Source organism: Myodes glareolus, chromosome 8 (genome assembly GCF_982192425.1).
Source record: "Myodes glareolus chromosome 8, mMyoGla1.1, whole genome shotgun sequence".
NCBI lineage: Eukaryota > Metazoa > Chordata > Mammalia > Rodentia > Cricetidae > Myodes > Myodes glareolus.
This window is the reverse complement of record NC_142033.1, coordinates 19,953,867-19,972,151: the sequence shown is the minus strand read 5'-3', so window position 1 is coordinate 19,972,151 and position 18,285 is coordinate 19,953,867. Positions and strand designations below refer to the sequence as shown.

General features: G+C 40.3%; 1 protein-coding gene across 1 annotated transcript in view; it reads right to left on the bottom strand.

The window, feature by feature from the left end:
- LOC125406231 (UDP-glucuronosyltransferase 2B17-like) overlaps positions 1–18,285 on the bottom strand; it is a 245,283-nt gene that overhangs the window by 95,974 nt on the left and 131,024 nt on the right. The window lies entirely within an intron of this gene.

Sequence of the window (18,285 nt, the reverse complement as noted above, 5' to 3'; positions counted from 1 at the left end):
CATCCATTCCTCAGAAAGGGTATGGCTTCCCATGGGGAGTCAAAAAGTCTGACATTTCACTTTGAGACAAGATCAAGACCCTAAGCAGCATTTTGTTAAGGAAAGAAAAGCAATGATTGTCACACAGACAAATATGAATCCACAGATGTCCAGAGAGTGGTAATGGTACCAGGTGAGGCTGTGTGCAAGTGGCCCCAGATGCTTGGCCCTTTCTTTGTTCATGATAAACTCAATCCAGAAGATGGCTCTGTCTAGTGACTTCATTGCCTGCATAAGGTATCAGTTAGTAATCATACCATGTTCTATTCATACTTAATATGAAATAGATGTCATTATGAGTATTTTTATAGATAATAAAGAGGACTTACATGAAAAGTGAAAAGAAATTGTTTTGTCCAGTACTAATTATGGAGGTCTCAACTAGAACACAAAGCATAGAAACACAAAAAAAGAAAACATAGAAAATAATAATTATTTCTAAGCTACAGTTTGGACCTGTAAAACCTCCCAGACAAAACAATCAAAATGTGGTGTGTGGGACAATTGTATTCTGTGAATTATAATTTAAATAAACACTGATTTGTCAGTAGCCAGGCAGGAAGTATAGGCGGGATAACCAGACAGGAAGTAGAAGTTGATCAAGGAGAACAGAAGTATTCTGGGAAGAAGGATGCTTTTTCTGCAGTTGTGAGCCTACCACAGAAGAAGCAAGATGGGACTGCCTCACTGAAAAATATACCAAGTCATGTGGCTAGCATATACAAGAATAATGGGCTAAAATAAGTTATAAGAGCTAATGAGAAGCCTGAGCTAATGGGTCAATCAGTTTATAGTTAATGTAGACCTCTGTGTGATTTCTTTGGGACTTAACGATTGTGGGGACCAGGCAGGACAGAAACTCAGACAACAAAAATGAAAATGAGGTATCTCTCATTTGGGGGGCAATAAAACTTGAGTTAGCTAGTAAGCATTTATTTATAGGCCAGTTATGCAAAGTTCACAATTCAGAGATAGGAGAAAAACCCCTGTCAAGTTCCCAGTGTGGTGCTTATGAGGGCAAAGTGAAAATGAGTTGGAACTGACTAGGAATTTGTACTGACCTCTTACCACTGATCAATTTTTATATCTATAAATGTTCATGCCTATACTATTTACCATAAGAGAGGCTGATTATGACCTACTGCTTAAAAATAACTGTCAATCATTGTTGGATAATTTTTAAGAAGCAAAGAAAAATGAATTGAAAATTCAATATGAGTCAAGCTTCTGTACAAAGCCAGACACTTTGTAAGAAACAAAACAAGCAGAAACAAAATACAAACAAACAAACAAAACCACCAAAGTTTAATTGTGGTACTCCGTCATACTGTCATTTAACTCTGCCCTTATCTTTACTTTCACTCTTACTTCTGTTTTATTGTTTTTATTATTGTAAGAACTAAACAATCATGATCATGTAGTCATACATGCCATTTGCTGTACCATGAGTTAGAAGATTTTTCATTTTTTGTGGCCTAGGATCAGATTGAATGACTAGGAGACAGAAAGGTCTCTGACAGGTAGATAGGAGGGGATCAGGTCACAGATAGATTAGAAAGGTGCTGAACTTTTGCTTGCTTAGTCATCTCTTGACTGGAGACAAAGGCTTTTTTCTTCTATCAATTGGGCACTGCCACCTAGTGCTTGATCCAGGGTGTTCAGCTATATCCAAATGCCTTGTCTCCATATGTTTACCCAAAGCTGTTAGCCTATCCATTTCCCTACCTTTGATTAAACTGACCAATGCTAAATTGGGAAAAGGGAAAAAATCCTGGCCTCCAAATATATTTAAAAGTCCTAGTCCTTGAGGAAAGGATGATTTTTTTTTATTTCTTGAGACCTACAAAATGTCTTTGTCTCTTTCTGTCTGTCTGTCTGTTTCTGTCATCTCTCTGTACTCCTTTTCACAGCTAATAAAATCATTTTTTTGTCTCCTGATTCTGCTGATGTGTCTGGGTTTTCCCTCATGCTCCTCATTATGATTCAGTCTTTTCTCTTGCCTTAAAATTATTATCTGATGGGGAAAAGAAACTTATCCAGACTCCTAGACAGCAAGAATGCCAAGAAATACATAAGAAAGAATGAAACAGAGGCACATGGTAGGCTGCAACCTCGACAAGCCAGCCATGCCTTCCACAGTCACCTTGACACAAGCTGGAGTGGTCTTAGAAGATGAGCATCTGATAAAGTGCCGCCATCCAGACTGCCTGTTTGTCTGCAGTGCACTTTCTTAGTTGAGGATTGATTGATCGATATCATTGGGCCCAGCACACAGGGATTTGGCCCACCTCTGAGAAGGTGGTAATAAGTTGTGTAAGAAAAAGCTGAGGTAGGGAGAAGAGCAAGAGAGAGAGAGGTGAAAAACAAGGCACAAGTGATCTTATGGGGGAAATGGTAAAATAAGAGCTCCAATTAGTGAGGAGAGATAAATATAGAAAAGAAAGGAAGGATAAATGAGAGTGAGGACGTCAGAAAACGTCATAAAGGATATTAGTAACTATCTGCTTTAAGAAATCCTGCAAAACACATACACACACACACACACACACACACACACACATGCTAAAATTTTTTCCAACTGAGCTTGCAATGTTTTCTGTAATAAACGAAGATCATCAAACAAGAACTTTGACACCAGCCATGAAAGCCCCTGTGAGTCATTAGCCAGAATTGAACAAGATACTCTCTAAACATTACAGGCTATTGTTATTGCCCTTGGTTGTCTCCTGGAGGTGTGTCCCTGGCACTGAATACATCATGTACTTCAGAGACAGGGCCTAGAGAGCCCTGAGCTCAAACTGATGTGAAAGTCTCCTCTATGAGCCTTAGCTTTTATGGTACCAGAAGGCCCCATGCAAGCTTCCAAAGGAGGGAGGCAACCTATCCTACCCAGATATGATGCCAGTTGCTACATCCACGGCTGTCACGCCAGTGTAGCAGAAATGCTGACTGGACGGGCAGGTGTTGCCGGAGGATTGGGATCTGTGCTTCTCGGAGCTGTGTTCCAGGCGGTCCCTTAGCAATCAGTTGTGGTATAATGCCACCTGAGTCGCCATTTGTACTGACTTGACTTCGCTGTCCTTGGAGCCATATGTGTGTCTTTTTCCTTGTCTTTATGTTCTTTGTGATCCTTGCATATTACTAACAGATCAGACTATTCCAGGCAGTTGCGGATACAAATAAGACTGCTGAGGACATTCTGAGCTCTGCCCCGCCATTCATTAAAGCCTTAAAAGAAGTAGCCAGTTCTGGGAATTGGCAGGGTCATCATTAGGATAATTCCTTGATGATGTGGAACAAAAGGAGTTAATTTTACTAGGAAAAACCTTAGAAATCTTCTACAGGAAAACAGCTGCAGCAACACTAAATATTTGCCTGAGAAATACGTGCAGTTTAACAGGAGGCCTATGCAGCCTTCCTTATGGGCAGAATAAACCTAGGCTAATTACAACATCTGACCCTGAGAGTCGGGAAGGGAAGGAAGTTGAGATTAATGGTATGAGATGAGGTTCAGACAAGTTTGAGATCATGTCTTTGAAACTTCCTAGCAGAAAGTTTTCCCAGGAAGATAGTAGCCTTCTTCTTTCCCACCCAGGAGCACAAGGTCACTTAGCTCAAACCAGTCAGCCACCTGTTACAGACTGATAAAGATAGTCTAGCTCAAGGGCAATGGCCTCTCTGCAGGCAAGAAAAAGGAGTCAAAATATGAGAGAGCAAAAGTCCTTGTACCCGTGCCAAAGCATTTTCAAAGATTCTTTTTGTAAACTGTTTTATGCTTTTTTTATGATCTGATGATGTATGCCTTTGCCAAATTCTTTGTTTGTAAAAATATAAAAGCCTCGCACTGAAAAAGTAAAATCGCAGCAGCATTGCTCAATCACATTGAGAGTGACTGTCTGTCATTTCCTCACTGTATACTGAATTCTCCTGAACCTTCGTCCTGTTCCTCCATGGTCTGAGTGGCTCACCTGAGCCGGTCTGTGGCAGCAAGTGAACCCTAACAATAGAGAGTATGGCAGGATAACCCTAAGGGTGTAATAGTGACATGCATACCTTGATAGTGACTGGCCAACAGCTCTCTAATTAGACTTAAAGTCCACTCAATAAGAGGGAAATCATGCCAGGTACTGAAAGCAAACTCCCTGTTATCCTGACCCCAACCCCTACTCAGCAATGTTCTCTGAGCCTTAGGTAAGGAGCTCACTATTTTGTAGTTATACTCCTTGGGACTGTGATTCATGACTCTACATTGTATTGGTTGTAGTTTTCTAATGTCTTGTGTTTTTGAAAATTTTATTGATGTTCTGTCTGTACATCATTTCATCCACCCTGCACCCCATTCAGCTCTTTCTATAACCTTCTCAACTCCTAAAATTAATGACTTCTTCTTTGATTATTGTTCTTTCGCTCAAATATATCCTGTTGAGTTTATTTAATTTTGCTCAAGGTGCTCATGTTTATGGATGAACCACTTGACTTTATAATAATTTGTTAGTTAATTTTAGTATTGTTTTCAGATACAGCCTTGTCAATTTTTATTTCTAAAAGTTTATTTGCAATCACAGTTATTATACTCCCTAAATTTTTAGGTCACTTGTGAAATTATATTAAACTGTTCAGATTTTTCATTATAATTAAATATATTGCAGTTTAAATATTCCTAACAAATTTATATTTTCATATTATCACCAAAGTGGGAAATATGTCAGGTAGGCAAAGTTGGATAAATGTATTCAGATCAATAAATTTAGTTAACTTCATCAAAAGAATGAAGAAAAAAGTCCTATAATCATATCAAAAAATACTAAAAGTAATTTACTTACATTTTCATAAATAATGTAAAATTTCAGAAAAGTAGATATAGAAGAAATACATGTTCATGTATTTGAAACTATATATGACAAATGTGCATTTTACATCTTACCAAATGGGTAAAAGGTAAACCCTTTCCTCAAAGAACATGAATATGGCAAGTATGTCCCTGTTCACTGCTCTTATTCCCTATAAAGTGAATAAAGTCATGTGCTGAACAATGAGGTATTGGAAGTAATAAAGGGCATCCAGCTGGGAAGAGAGACAAATTATTCCTATGTAGTAGTATATAGATTCCAGGTAATGAAGCAGAGTTAAAATCTTTAACTAGTAACATTACATCATTTTGACAGACTACCTGGCAGAAACATTTGTTTTTAAAGTTAGTTACTTTTACTTCAGTGTTTATAAGCACAATTCTCAGCCCTGCTTAATTTGTCTGCCTGGTGAGGCAGAAAACAATGGCATCAGAATCATGCCTTAGAGTCAGAACACTGTAGTGCCGAGATTACGAGCCCAGATTGCTACCACCAGAAACCAGAGAAGTCCAGACTGATACAGCAAGATTTATTATTATTGCCAGCCAGCTTGGAACTCATCTCCAGCACTTGTCGCAGCAAGGCAGGGAGGAGTTAGCGTTCTTCTGTGGGTTTTTATTAATCTATTTATTTATTTATTTATTTATTTATTTATTTATTTATTTATTTATTTATAAAAGTTTCCACTTCCTCCCCTCCTCCCAATAACCTCCCACTCCCCTCACTCCCTCTCCTCCTCCCTCTCCAGTCCAAGGAGCAGTCAGGGTTTCCAGCCCTGTGGGAAGTTCAAGTTCCTCCCCTCTCCCTCCAGGTCTAGGAAGGTGAGCATCCAAACAGACTAGATTCCCAAAAAGCCAGTACATGCAGACAAAACAATCCCAGTGCCATTATCAATGGCTTCTCAGTCAGCCCCCATGTCAGCCACATTCAAAGAATCTGGTTTGATCACATACTCGTTCAGTCCCAGTCCAGCTGGCCTTGGTGAGCTCTCCTTAGATCAGTCCCCTTGTATCAGTGGGTGAACGCTCCCCTCACAGTCCTGACTTCCTTGTTCATGTTCTCCCTCCTTCTGCTCCTCATTAGGACCTTGGGGGCTCAGTTCAGTGCTCCAATGTGGGTCTCTGTCTCTATCTCCATCCATCGTCGGATGAAGGTTCCCTCTGATCCTGATTTCCTTGCTCACGTTCTCCCTCCTGCTTCTCATTTGAACCTAGGGAGTTAAGTCCAGTGTTCCAATGTGGGTCTCTGTCTCTATCTCCATCCATCGCCAGATGAAGGTGCTATGGTGGTATGCAAAATATTTATCAGTATGGTTATGGGCCAAAGCCAGTTCAGGTACCTTCTCCTCTGCTGCCCAGGGAATAATCTGGTGACCTCTCCTTGGACCTGGGAACCTCTCTACAATCAAATCTTTTGCAAACCCTAAAGTGGCTCCCATAGTTGGGATATATATTTCCCTGCTCCCATATCCATCCTTCCTCCCTTCACGCATCCCATTTTCCCAAACTATCCCCAATCCTCCCTTTCTCCCATCTCTCTAACCATCTCCGCTTACTTCCACCATCCCCACCTTGCACCCAAGTTTTCCTGGCAATCTTGTCTACTTCCAATATCCAGGTGGATAACTATATGATTTTCTTTAGGTTCACCTTCTTATTTAGCTACTCTAGCATCACAAATTATAGGTTCAAAGTCCTTTAATTATGGCTAGAATTCACTTATGAGTGAGTACATACCATATTCCTCTTTTTGGGTCTGGGTTACCTCACTCAGTAAAGCGTTTTCTATTTCCATCCATTTGCATGCAAAGTTCAAGATGTCATTGCTTTTTACCGCTGAGTAATACTCCAATGTGTATATGTTCCACACCTTCTTTAACCATTCTTCTATTGAGGGGCACCTAGGTTGTTTCCAGGTTCTGGCTATTACAAATAGTGCTGCTATGAACATAGTTGAACAAATGCTTTTGTAGTATGATAGGGCATCTCTTGGGTATATTCCCAAGAGTGGAATTCCTGGGTCCTGAGGGAGGTTGATTCCCAGTTTTCTGAGAAACCGCCACACTGATTTAAAGACAAAAACTGGAAGCCCTTCAGGGTGGTCAGGGGTTTGGTGAAATTTTTTTATTTTTACTTCTTTTTCCCATCCTGATTTGTCAGCTGGTTTTGTCTTTAGAGTCTGGTTATGCTGTCTCTGAGTCAGGGCATCTTGTGGTTTATCAGTCACCACCAGATAGTCAGGCACATTGACTCTTGTGCTTTAGAATTTCCAGAGAATAGAGAGAGAGAGAGAGAGAGAGAGAGAGAGAAATCAGGGTGCAGAATCAGCTCTGGGAAATTGAAACTACTATGGGGTTTTTGATTTTAAAACACTCTGCCAGGAAATTCCTTTGAGAATAAGGGGTGAGAGTCTTACAACACCTCATGTTATATAAAAGAAGACGAAGGGTGTCAAACTAGAAGACATAAAATATAAACCCTAAAGACCAGTATCATTTCTTTACTCCCTTCAGCTGGGCTTCCCCAACCTACAGTTTCCAGAATCTCTCCAAATAATATCGCCATCAAGGGACAATATATTCCACAAGATTCTGTTATAAACACCTCATATTTAACTTGTAATGTTTAGCAATGCTCTGACTAACCTATATGTCAGAAAATATAGGTATTTTTCTCTGAAGAAACTTGTACTTTAACAGATGATGCTCATATCCTCAATGTAGTTGGTTAATAAATAAGAGTTTGGAAATTGGCCAACAGCATATTAAAATTTAGAGGTCTGTATTTCATCAAATAACACCCCACGGTAATAAAAAACTTAAGTGTGATACCTCAAACTGTGTAACTACAAGAATTTATGGGGGGAAATACTTCAAGTTTTTGACCTGGTTTCTCAGGCTTTCTATTGTTGCTGTGAAACGGAATGACAGGAAAGGAGGTTGGAGAGGAAAGGGTTTGTCTTACACATTCCTATCATTGTTCATCAACAAAAGAGTCAGTACAGGAACTCAAACAGGAGCAGAACTGAAGGCAGGAGCTCACTCAGAGGCCATGGAGAGAGTGCTGCTGAAAGGCTTGTTCCCCATGGCTTGCTCAGTCTGTATACTACAGAACCCAGGACCACCAGCACAGGGATTGCAACACCTACAACTGACTGGGCCTGTGATAATATTTTGTTTGTGATCTAGCAAATAAAGGTTGCCTGAAGATCAGAGTGCAAAGCTAAGCCACTAGTTAGTCACAGAGGCCAGTAAATGATGGCATATACTTTTAATCTCAGGACTTGGGAGGCAGAGACAGACAGATCTCTGTGAGTTCAGGGCCACTCTGGAATATACAAGATTGATTAAGTCTAACAGAAACAGAGTCAAGTGGTAGTGGCTGACACCTTTAATAGCAGCATTCAGGAGATGGAGACATGAAATGGTTTGTCTGGGTGAAGGGAGTAATATAGAGTAGAAGGAGACAAAGGCACGTAAAGATGAAAAATACAGAAAGTCTGGATACTATATGTTATTGTGTTATCTTTGAATTGTTTGACTGCTAAGGAAAGAGCAAGAGCTGCTAAGAGGTGTTTGATTATAAGCTTTGCTGGATTAATACAACCTATATATTTTGAAAATCATTTTCAAAATTTAAATCAAAAGATATGCTGCTTGGGAGAAGAGGTTTTGCTCTTATTTTCACAAGAAATAAGACACTCTGGACATTCTGGGTTAAGAAAAATGGGTTTGATCAAGGAAAAACCCCTGAAAAATCTCTGAAAAAGTAGAGAGCCCAGATGATGCAATGTACCTCTGTTGCAGTTTCCTGAGATGTACATCCAGAACAGCTTCAAGGCTGTTGGCTGAGATGACCCAGCCTCACAGAATTCTCCAGTCTGGATTGGACAATAATCCTGATTATTGTCAAGACCACTCAAAGATTACCAGCACCCTCAATCAGTAGGAATTAGTCTAGAGAACTAAGCCCACATTCTGAAAGACGGATAATGGATATTTATTACCATTTAAAGAGGGTTAGGTGCAAGTTGTTATTGGTAATGGTCAATAAAAAAGTTGAACAAAGGAGATTAGATTCAGGAATCTTGTCAAAAGAAAAGTGGGATATAGAAATGTGGTAATGCAAGGTGAGATAGAAAGTGAATTAGATAAACCACTTTGGCACTTTGGATTCATCCAAAGAGGATATATAACGTATTTTCCTTGAATTTTTCAAACACTAATGGATTAGACATTGTTAATGTAATTATTGCCAGTATATATTTGTATATGATTATTGTACTTATTGTATGTGGTCTTTTTGTATTGGTTAGAACCTTTTTTTAATTTTAGACAAGAAAAGGGAAATGTGGTGATATTTTGTTTGTGATCTAAGAAATAAAGCTTGCCTATAGATCAGAGTACAGAGTTAGCCACTAGTTAGTCATAGAGGTCAGGTAGTGGTAGCACACACCTTTAATCCCAGCACTCAGGAGGCAGAAGCAGATGGATCTGTGTGAATTCAAGGCTACCCTGGGCTACTTGAGATTGATTCAGTCTAAAAGAGAAACAGAGCCAAGCAGTGGTGGCTCACACCTTTAATCCCAGCACTAGGGAGGCAGAGACAGGAAGTGATACGGCTGGGTTGAGAAAGAAATATAAGATGGGAAGAGACAGGAGCTCAGGATTCAGTCTGAGGTTTCATAGAGAGGATATTCAGTCTGATTTGTAGAGACAGGATACCCAATTCTGTCAGAGGATTTTGCAGAGGTGAGAGCTAGTGATTGGCTGCTCTGCTTCTCTGATATTTCAGATTTTACCCCCTAATATTTGACTCTGGGGTTTTTATTACTAAGACCAATTAAAATTTGCATCATACTGGGTCCTCCCTATCAATCACTAATTAAGAAAATACTCTACATGCTTGTCTACAGGTCAATTGTGGAGACATTTTCTTAATTGGGGTTCCCTCCTCTCATATGACTGTGACTTGTATCAATTTTATATAAAACTAGCCAGCACACCTGGAAGGTATATTTACGAGTATGATTCTGAAAAATAGCAGAGGGAGCAAGAGTATGTAATTTTACCACTCCTCCTTAAAAAAAAAATAAAAGAGCTTCTGTATCACAAAAGGAACAGGAGCACAGAGGAGACCTACAGGATGCCAGTTCTACAGCTGACAGCCAGAAAGCAATTGATTTGCAAATGGTGAGCATCTGTCCTTATTTAGCTGGACCAATGTCACCTGGCATTGCCTCAAGGAGTTAAATGAAGCCAGCTGGAAGGGCCATTGCAAAATGAGGTTGTGTCGATTATACTGAGAGCAATCAGACATTTTATACTTTTAAGAGAAACAGAACATAATGGGAATAGCCAGGATCAATACAATTGTAGTTGTCAGGATACAGAGAAGTTTGCAAACCATACAGGGCATATGAGAATAATGCCTAAGCCAATTGTCCTACCAAGTCTTCATGCTCCCTTTACTGCTAAAAAAACAATACGGAGAAACACAAAGCAGCCTGAACACTTCACTGCTTGAGGGAGTGCATTGGTCTCTCAGGAAATGAAAGGCGCATTGTGTCTCTGAAATCATGGACCTGAACAATTTAGGCTGCATGCCTCTCAAAGAGAAAAGCAATCATCAATTTCACCAAGTTACATCTATAACAGAGACCTGCCTATAAGATATACTGGTTCAGCCGTGGCACAAATGTTATGGGAGTAACCAACCACTCTTTAACTGGATATAAAGCCTACTCCTTGAGATGAAACCAATACCTGGCACTGACAAAATGGCCAACAATCTGAGAATAGGTAGTCCAAGGAAACAGTAGAACATTACTACTGTTATTCTACTAGTGGAATGTGGCAACAAAGTGACTCCTAATGACTTAGAGCTATAACTCTAGATCAATGTCTCACTGAACGTATATCAGAAAAGCTTATTCTTGCAGTAGACAGTAAGTAACACAGAAACTCACAACTGGGCACTGTGCAGAGTGAGAGACTTTGGAGCACTTAGTTCACAATGGGATATCTTTATCAAATACCTCCCCCAAAGGCCCAGGGATCAATAAGGAAGAAGAGGAGAAAGAAGACAAAGGTTTGGATGACTCCAAGGAAACAGTGTTTTACATACATGACAGAACTGATATGCTTATGAACTTATAGAGAATGTGACAGCAAGCTCGAGACCTGCTCAGGTCCAGACCAAACAAATTTCCAGCACCAAGGGGAAATAGGAACAAAATCCCATCCCTAATTAAGAGTTATTTGTGATTGATACCTAATGTGAGAGGGAAAATAAGTTTCTATAACAGTTTCACTGGGTATATCAACTACACACTGGGTCAGGCCTCATATCCAGGAGTAGTTAACCAACAGAAGAGTCCATATTTTGTTTGTTTGTGTGTGTGTGTGTGTGTGTGTGTGTGTGTGTGTGTGTCCTTCCTTCCTCCCTTTCTTTTTTTTCAGCTATTTTGAGACAGGGTTTCTCTGTAGCTTTGGTGCCTGTCTTGGAACTAGCTCAGGCTGACCTCAAAATCATAGAGATTCTCCTGCCTCTGCCTCTAAAATTCTGGAATTAAAGGTGGGCTCAGCCACTGCCTGGCTCTTTTTTCTTTACTTCTTCCTTTCTTCTTTCATTTTTATCTTTCAATTTTTTTAAAGTAATTTTATTAAATTATAAAGATTTCCATTTCCGCCCCTCTTCCCAACACTCTCCCACTCCCCCCACTACCTCTCCTCCTCCCTCTTCGTCCCTTAGGGCAGTCAGGGTTTCCTGCCCTGTGGGAAATTCAAGTTCCTCCCCCCTCCCTCCAGGTCCAGGAAGGTGAGTATCCAAACAGACTGGATCCCCAAAATGCAATATATGCAGAGGAAACAAGTCCCAGTGTCATAGTCAATGGCTTTTCTGAAAGACTTCGGGCCAGCCACATTGAGAGAATCCGGCCAAATTCAGAGAATCTGGTTAGATCGCGTCCTCGTTCAGTCCCAGTCCAGCTGGCCTTGGTAAACTCTTATTAAATCCGTCCCCTTGTATCAGTGGGTGATAGCATCCCTCGCAGTCCTTATTTCCTTTTTCATTTTCTTCGTCCTTCTCCTCCTCATTTGGACCTTGTGGGGCTCAGTCCAGTGCTCCAATGTGGGTCTCCGTCTGTATCGCCTTCCTTCGCCAGATGTAGGATCTATGGTGTAAGCAAAATATTTATCAGTATGGTTATGGGCCAAGGCAGGTTCAGGCACCCTCTCCTCTGATCAGAGAACAATCTGGGGATCTCTCCTTGGACCTGGGATCCCATATAAAATCAAGTCTCCTGTAAACCCTAAAATGACTCTCTTAGTTGAAATATATTCTTCCCTGATCCCATATTCATCCTTCCTCCCTTCCCCCTATCCCGGTCCATCGAGCTTTCCCCATTCCTCCCCTACTCCCTTCTCTCTAACCCTCTCCCCTTCCAACAAAACTCCCACACCGCCCCCCATGCACCCGAGGTTACCTGGGACTCTTGTCTATTTCCTACCTCCTGGCGGATAGCTAAATAATCTTCATCAGGTTCATCTTCTTATTTAGCTTCTCTAGGATCACGAATAATAGGCTCAAAGACCTTTAATTATGGTTAGAATCCACTTATGAGTGAATACATACCGTGTTCCTCTTTTTGGGTTTGGCTTACCTCACTCAGTAAAGCGTTTTCTGTTTCCATCCATTTGCATGCAAAATTCAAGATGTCATTCTTTTTTACCGCTGTGTAAAACTCTAATGTGTGTATGTTCCACACCTTTTTTAACCTTTCTTCTATTGAGGGGCACCTAGGCTGTTTCCAGGTTCTGGCTATTACAAATAGTGCTGCTATGAACATAGTTGAACAAATGCTTTTGTGGTATGTTAGGGAATATCTAGGGTATATTCCCAAGAGTGAAATTGCTGGGTCCTGAGGGAGGTTGACTCCCAGTTTCCTGAGAAACCGCCACACTGATTTCCACAGTGGCTGCACAAGTTTGCATTCCCACCAACAATGGATGAGTGTTCCCCTCATTCCACATCCTCTCCAGCATAGGCTATCATTGGTGTTTTTGATTTTAGCTATTCTGACAGGTGTAAGATGGTATCTCAAAGTGGTTTTGATTTGCATTTCCCTGATCGCTAAGGAGGCTGAGCATGACCTTAAGTGTCTTCTGGCCATTCGAAGTTCATCTGTTGTGAATTCTCTGTTCAGATCAGTACCCCATTTTTTAATTGGGTTAATTAGAGGTTTAGTGTCTAGTTTCTTGAGTTCTTTGTATATTCTGGAGATCAGACCTTTGTCTGATGAGGGATTTGTGAAGATCTTCTCCCAGTCAGAAGGCAGCCTTTTTGTCTTACTGACGGTGTCCTTTGCTTTACAGAAGCTTCTCAGTTTCAGCAGGTCCCATTTATTCATTGTTTCTCTTATTGTCTGTGCTACTGGGGTTTACTTAGGAAGTGGCCTCCTGTGCCTATATCTTGTAGACTACTTCCCACTTTCTTTTCTATCAGGTTCAAAATGGACAGATTGATGTTGATGTCTTTAATCCATTTGGACTTGAGTTTTGTGCATGGTGATAGATATGGATCTATTTTATTCTTCTACAGGTTGACATCCAGTTATGCCAGCACCATTTGTTAAAGACGCTTTCCTTCTTCCATTGTATACCTTTAGCTCCCTTGTCAAAAATTAGGTGTTCATAGGTTTGAGGGTTAATATCTGGGTCTTCAATTCGATTACATAGGTCGACTTCTCTGTTCTTATGCCAATACCAAGCTGTTTTCAATACTGTAGCTCTGTAATAGAATTTGAAGTCAGGGATAGTAATGCCTCCAGAAGTTCCTTTATTGTATAAGATTGTTTTGGCTATCCTGGGTTTTTTGTTTTTCCAAATAAAATTGATTATTGTTCTCTCAAGGTCTGTGAAGAAGTTTGATGGGATTTTGATGGGGATTGCATTGAATCTATAGATTGCTTTTGGTAGAATTGCCATTTTTACTATGTTGATTCTCCCAATCCAAGAGCAGGGGAGGTCTTTCCATTTTCTGGTATCCTCCTCAATTTCTCTTTTCAAAGGCTTAAAGTTCTTGTCAAATAGGTCTTTCACTTCCTTGGTTAGAGTAACCCCAAGATATTTTATGCTATTTGTGGCTATCATGAAAGGTGATGTTTCCCTGATTTCCCTCTCCGCTTCTTTATCCTTTGTGTATAGGAGTGCCACTGATTTTTTGGAGTTGATCTTGTATCCTGCCACGTTACTAAAGGTGTTTATCAGCTGTAGGAGTTCTTTGGTAGAGTTTTTGGGGTCGCTTATGTACACTATCATATCGTCAGCAAATAACCAAAGTTTAACTTCATCCTTTCCAATTCGAATCCCCTTGATCTCCTTATGTTGTCTTATTGCTATTGCTAGGACTTCAAGCACTATATTGAAGAGGTATGGAGAGAGTGGACAGCCTTGTTGTGTTCCTGATTTTAGTGGAAATGCTTTCAGTTTCTCTCCATTCAATTTGATGTTAGCTGTCGGCTTGCTGTATATTGCTTTTATTATATTTAGGTATGATCCTTGTATCCCCAGTCTCTCCAACACCTTTATCATAAATGGGTGTTGAATTTTGTTAAATGCTTTTTCAGCATCCAATGAAATGATCATATGGTTTCTTTCTTTCAGTTTATTTATATGATGGATTACATTGATAGATTTGCGTATGTTGAATCATCCCTTCATCTCTGGGATGAAGCCTACTTGATCATAATGGATAATTTTTCTAATGTGTTCTTGGATTCGGTTTGCCAGGATTTTATTGAGAATTTTCGCATCGATGTTCATGAGTGAGATTGGACTATAATTCTCTTTCTTGGTTGTGTCTTTGTGTGGTTTGGGTATTAGGATGACTGTAGCTTCATAAAAAGAGTTTGGCAGTGACTTTTCTTTTTCTATATTTTGGAATACATTAAGGAGTATAGGTATTAGCTCTTCCTGGAAGTTCTGGTAGAATTCTGCATTGAAACCATCTAGTCCTGGGCTTTTTTTGGTAGGGAGATTTTTGATAACAGCTTCTAATTCTTCACGACTAACAGGTCTATTTACATTGTTCACCTGGTCTTGGTTCAACTTTGGTATATGGTACTTATCTAGAAAAATGTCCATTTCTTTTACATTTTCCAACTTTGTGGCATATAAACTTTCGTAGTAAGATCTAATGATTCTCTGAATTTCCTCTGTGTCTGTGGTTATGTCCCCCTTTTCATTTCTGATCCTATTAATTTTCAAGTTCTCTCTCTGCCGTTTGATTAGTTTGGATAGGGGTTTGTCAATCTTGTTAATTTTCTCCAAGAACCAGCTTTTTGCTTCATTGATTCTTTGGATTGTTTTCTGTGTTTCTATTTTGTTGATTTCAACCCTCAGTTTGATTATTTCCAGTCTTCTACTCCTCTTGGTTAAATCAGCTTCTTTTTTTTTCTAGAGCTTTCAAGTGTGCTGTTAAGTCTCCAATTTGTGCTTTCTCCATTTTCTTTAAGTGGGCACTTAGTGCTATGAACTTTCCTCTTAGCACTGCTTTCATTGTGTACCATAGATTTGAATACGTTGTGTCTTTGTTTTCATTATATTCAAGGAAGACTTTAATTTCTTTCTTTATTTCTTCCTTGACCCAGGGGTGATTTAGTAGTTGACTGTTCAACTTCCATGAGTTTGTTGGCTTCCTGGGGGTACCATTGCTGTTGAATTCTAATTTTAATCCATGGTGATCTGACAAGACACAGGTGGTTACTAATATTTTTTTGTATCTGTGTAAGTTTGCTTTGTTACCAAGTATATGGTCAATTTTCGAGAAGATTCCATGAGCTGCAGAGAAGAAGGTATATTCTTTCCTATTTGGGTGGAGTGTTCTATAGATGTCTGTTAAGTCCATTTGATTCAGTACCTCCAATAAATCTCTTATTTCTCTGTTAGGTTTCTGTCTGATTGACCTGTCCATTGGTGAGAGAGGAGTGTTGAAGTCTCCTACTATTAGTGTGTGTGGTTTGATGACTGCCTTGAGTTCTAGAAGAGTTTCTTTTACATATGTGGGTGCCTTTATATTAGGGGCATAGATATTCAAGATTCAGACTTCTTCCTGATGAATTGTTCCTGTTATGAGTATGAAATGTCCATCTCTATCTCTTCTGATTGATTTTAGTTAGAAGTCGATTTTGTTAAATATTAGAATGGCCACACCCGCTTGTTTCTTAGGTCCATTTGCTTGGAAAACCTTTTCCCAACCCTTTACTCTGAGTAGGTGTCTGTCTTTGTGGTTGAGGTGTGTTTCTTGTAAACAGCAGATTGTTGGATCCTGTTTTCGTATCCAATCTCTAAGTCTGTGCCTCTTTATAGGTGAGTTGAGTCCATTGATATTAAGTGATATTAATGACCAGTGATTGATGTCTCCGGTCATTTTTTTGGGTAGTAGAGTGTATGTGTTTTCCTTCTTTGAGTTGTGCTTGTGAAGGGTCGCTAGATGTCTGAGTTAATGTAGGCAGTGTTTGGAATGTTGGATTCCTTGGGTTGTGATTTTCCTTCTAATATTCTCTGTAAGGCTGGATTAGTAGCTATGTATTGTCTAAATTTGTTTTTATCCTGGAATATTTTCTTTTCTCCGTTGATAGTGAACAATAGCTTGGCTGGGTAAAATAGTCTGGGCTTGCATCCATGGTCTCTTAGTTTCTGCAGTACCTCTATCCAGGACCTTCTGGCTTTCATGGTTTCCATAGAGAAGTCTGGTGTAAGTCTGATAGGTTTACCTTTATAAGCTACTTGACCTTTTTCCTTTGCAGGTCTCAATATCCTTTCTTTAGTCTGAATGCTTTGTGTTTTGATTATTATATGACGAGGGGATGTTTTTTTCTGATCCAGTCTATTCGGTGTTCTGTATGCTTCTTGAACCTTCATAGGAATATCGTTCTTTAGGATGGGAAAGTTTTCTTCTATAATTTTGTTGAGTATATTTTCTGGACCTTTGAAATGCAATTCTTCTACTCCTTTTATTCTTAGATTTGGTTTTTTTTATTGTGTCCCACAGTTCCTGATTGTTTTGTGATGAGAATTTGTTGGATTTGCTGTTTTCTTTAGTCAGAGTGTTTAATTTCTCTATGGTGTCCTCAGAGTCTGAGATTCTTTCTTCTATCTCTTGTATTGTATTGGTTATGCTTGTTTCTGAAGTCTCTGTTCGTTTACCTAGATTTTCCATCGCCAGCCAGCCCTCCGTTTGTGATTTCTTCATTGATTCCATTTCAGGTTTCAAATCTTGAACTGTTCCTATTACCTGTTTGATTGTTTTTTCTTGGTTTCCCAGAATTTCATTTACGGATTTACTCATTTCTTCAAACTTTTTGGTATATTTCTCTTCCATTTCTTTACTCATTTCCTCAATCTTTTTGTTATACTTATCTTCCATTTCTTTACAGCAGATTTTCACCTCCTGTTTAAGTTCCTCTATTATTTTCATAAAGAAGCGCTTAGAGTCGATTTCTTCTATTTCTTCTGGAGTAGGGTGTTCAATTCTTCTAGTTTCGAGCTCCCTGGATTCTGGAGATGTCATGTTGCCTTTCAGGTTGTTGGAGGAATTCTTGCATTGGCGCCTGCCCATCTCCTCCACTCTGGATGAAACTCCTCAGCACTTTCTGGATAGAACTCCTCAACACTCTCTGGGTAGGACTTCACAGCACTCTCTGGATAGAGCTCCTCAGCCCTCTCTGGGAAGAGCTCCTCAGCAATGCAACAGGGCTAGCTGGTCTTCCCAGGACCCAGGAGACAAAGGGTCTGCAGCAGTGGGGGAAGGGGAGGGGTCCCTTGGAACACCGAAGACCCTGCCGCAGAAGCTGAGGGGGGATGGGCTGTGCTCTCTTCCAGGACAGGCAGGCTGCCCAGGCGAGCACCCACTCACCTCTCTGGGAAGAGCTCCTCAGCAGTGCAACAGGGCTAGCTGGTCTTCCCAGGACCCAGGAGACAAAGGGCCTGCAGCAGTTGGGGGGAGGGGAGGGGTCCCTTGGAACACCGAAGACCCTGCCGCAGAAGCTCTCTGGGAAGAGCTCCTCAGCAGTGCAACAGGGCTAGCTGATCTTCCCAGGACCCAGGAGACAAAGGGTCCGCAGCAGTGGGGGGAGGGGAGGGGTCCCTTGGAACACCGAAGACCCTGCTGCAGAAGCTGAGGGGGGGGGCTGTGCTCTCTTCCCAGACAGGCAGGCTGCCCAGGCGAGCACCCATTCACCTCTCTGGGAAGAGCTCCTCAGCCTTTATCTTTCAATTTTAGATAGATAGATAGATAGATAGATAGATAGATAGATAGATAGATAGATAGTTTTATTGAGCTATACATTTTCCCCCAAAGTTCCCTTCTTTCCCTCTCCCCTTCTACCCTTTCCA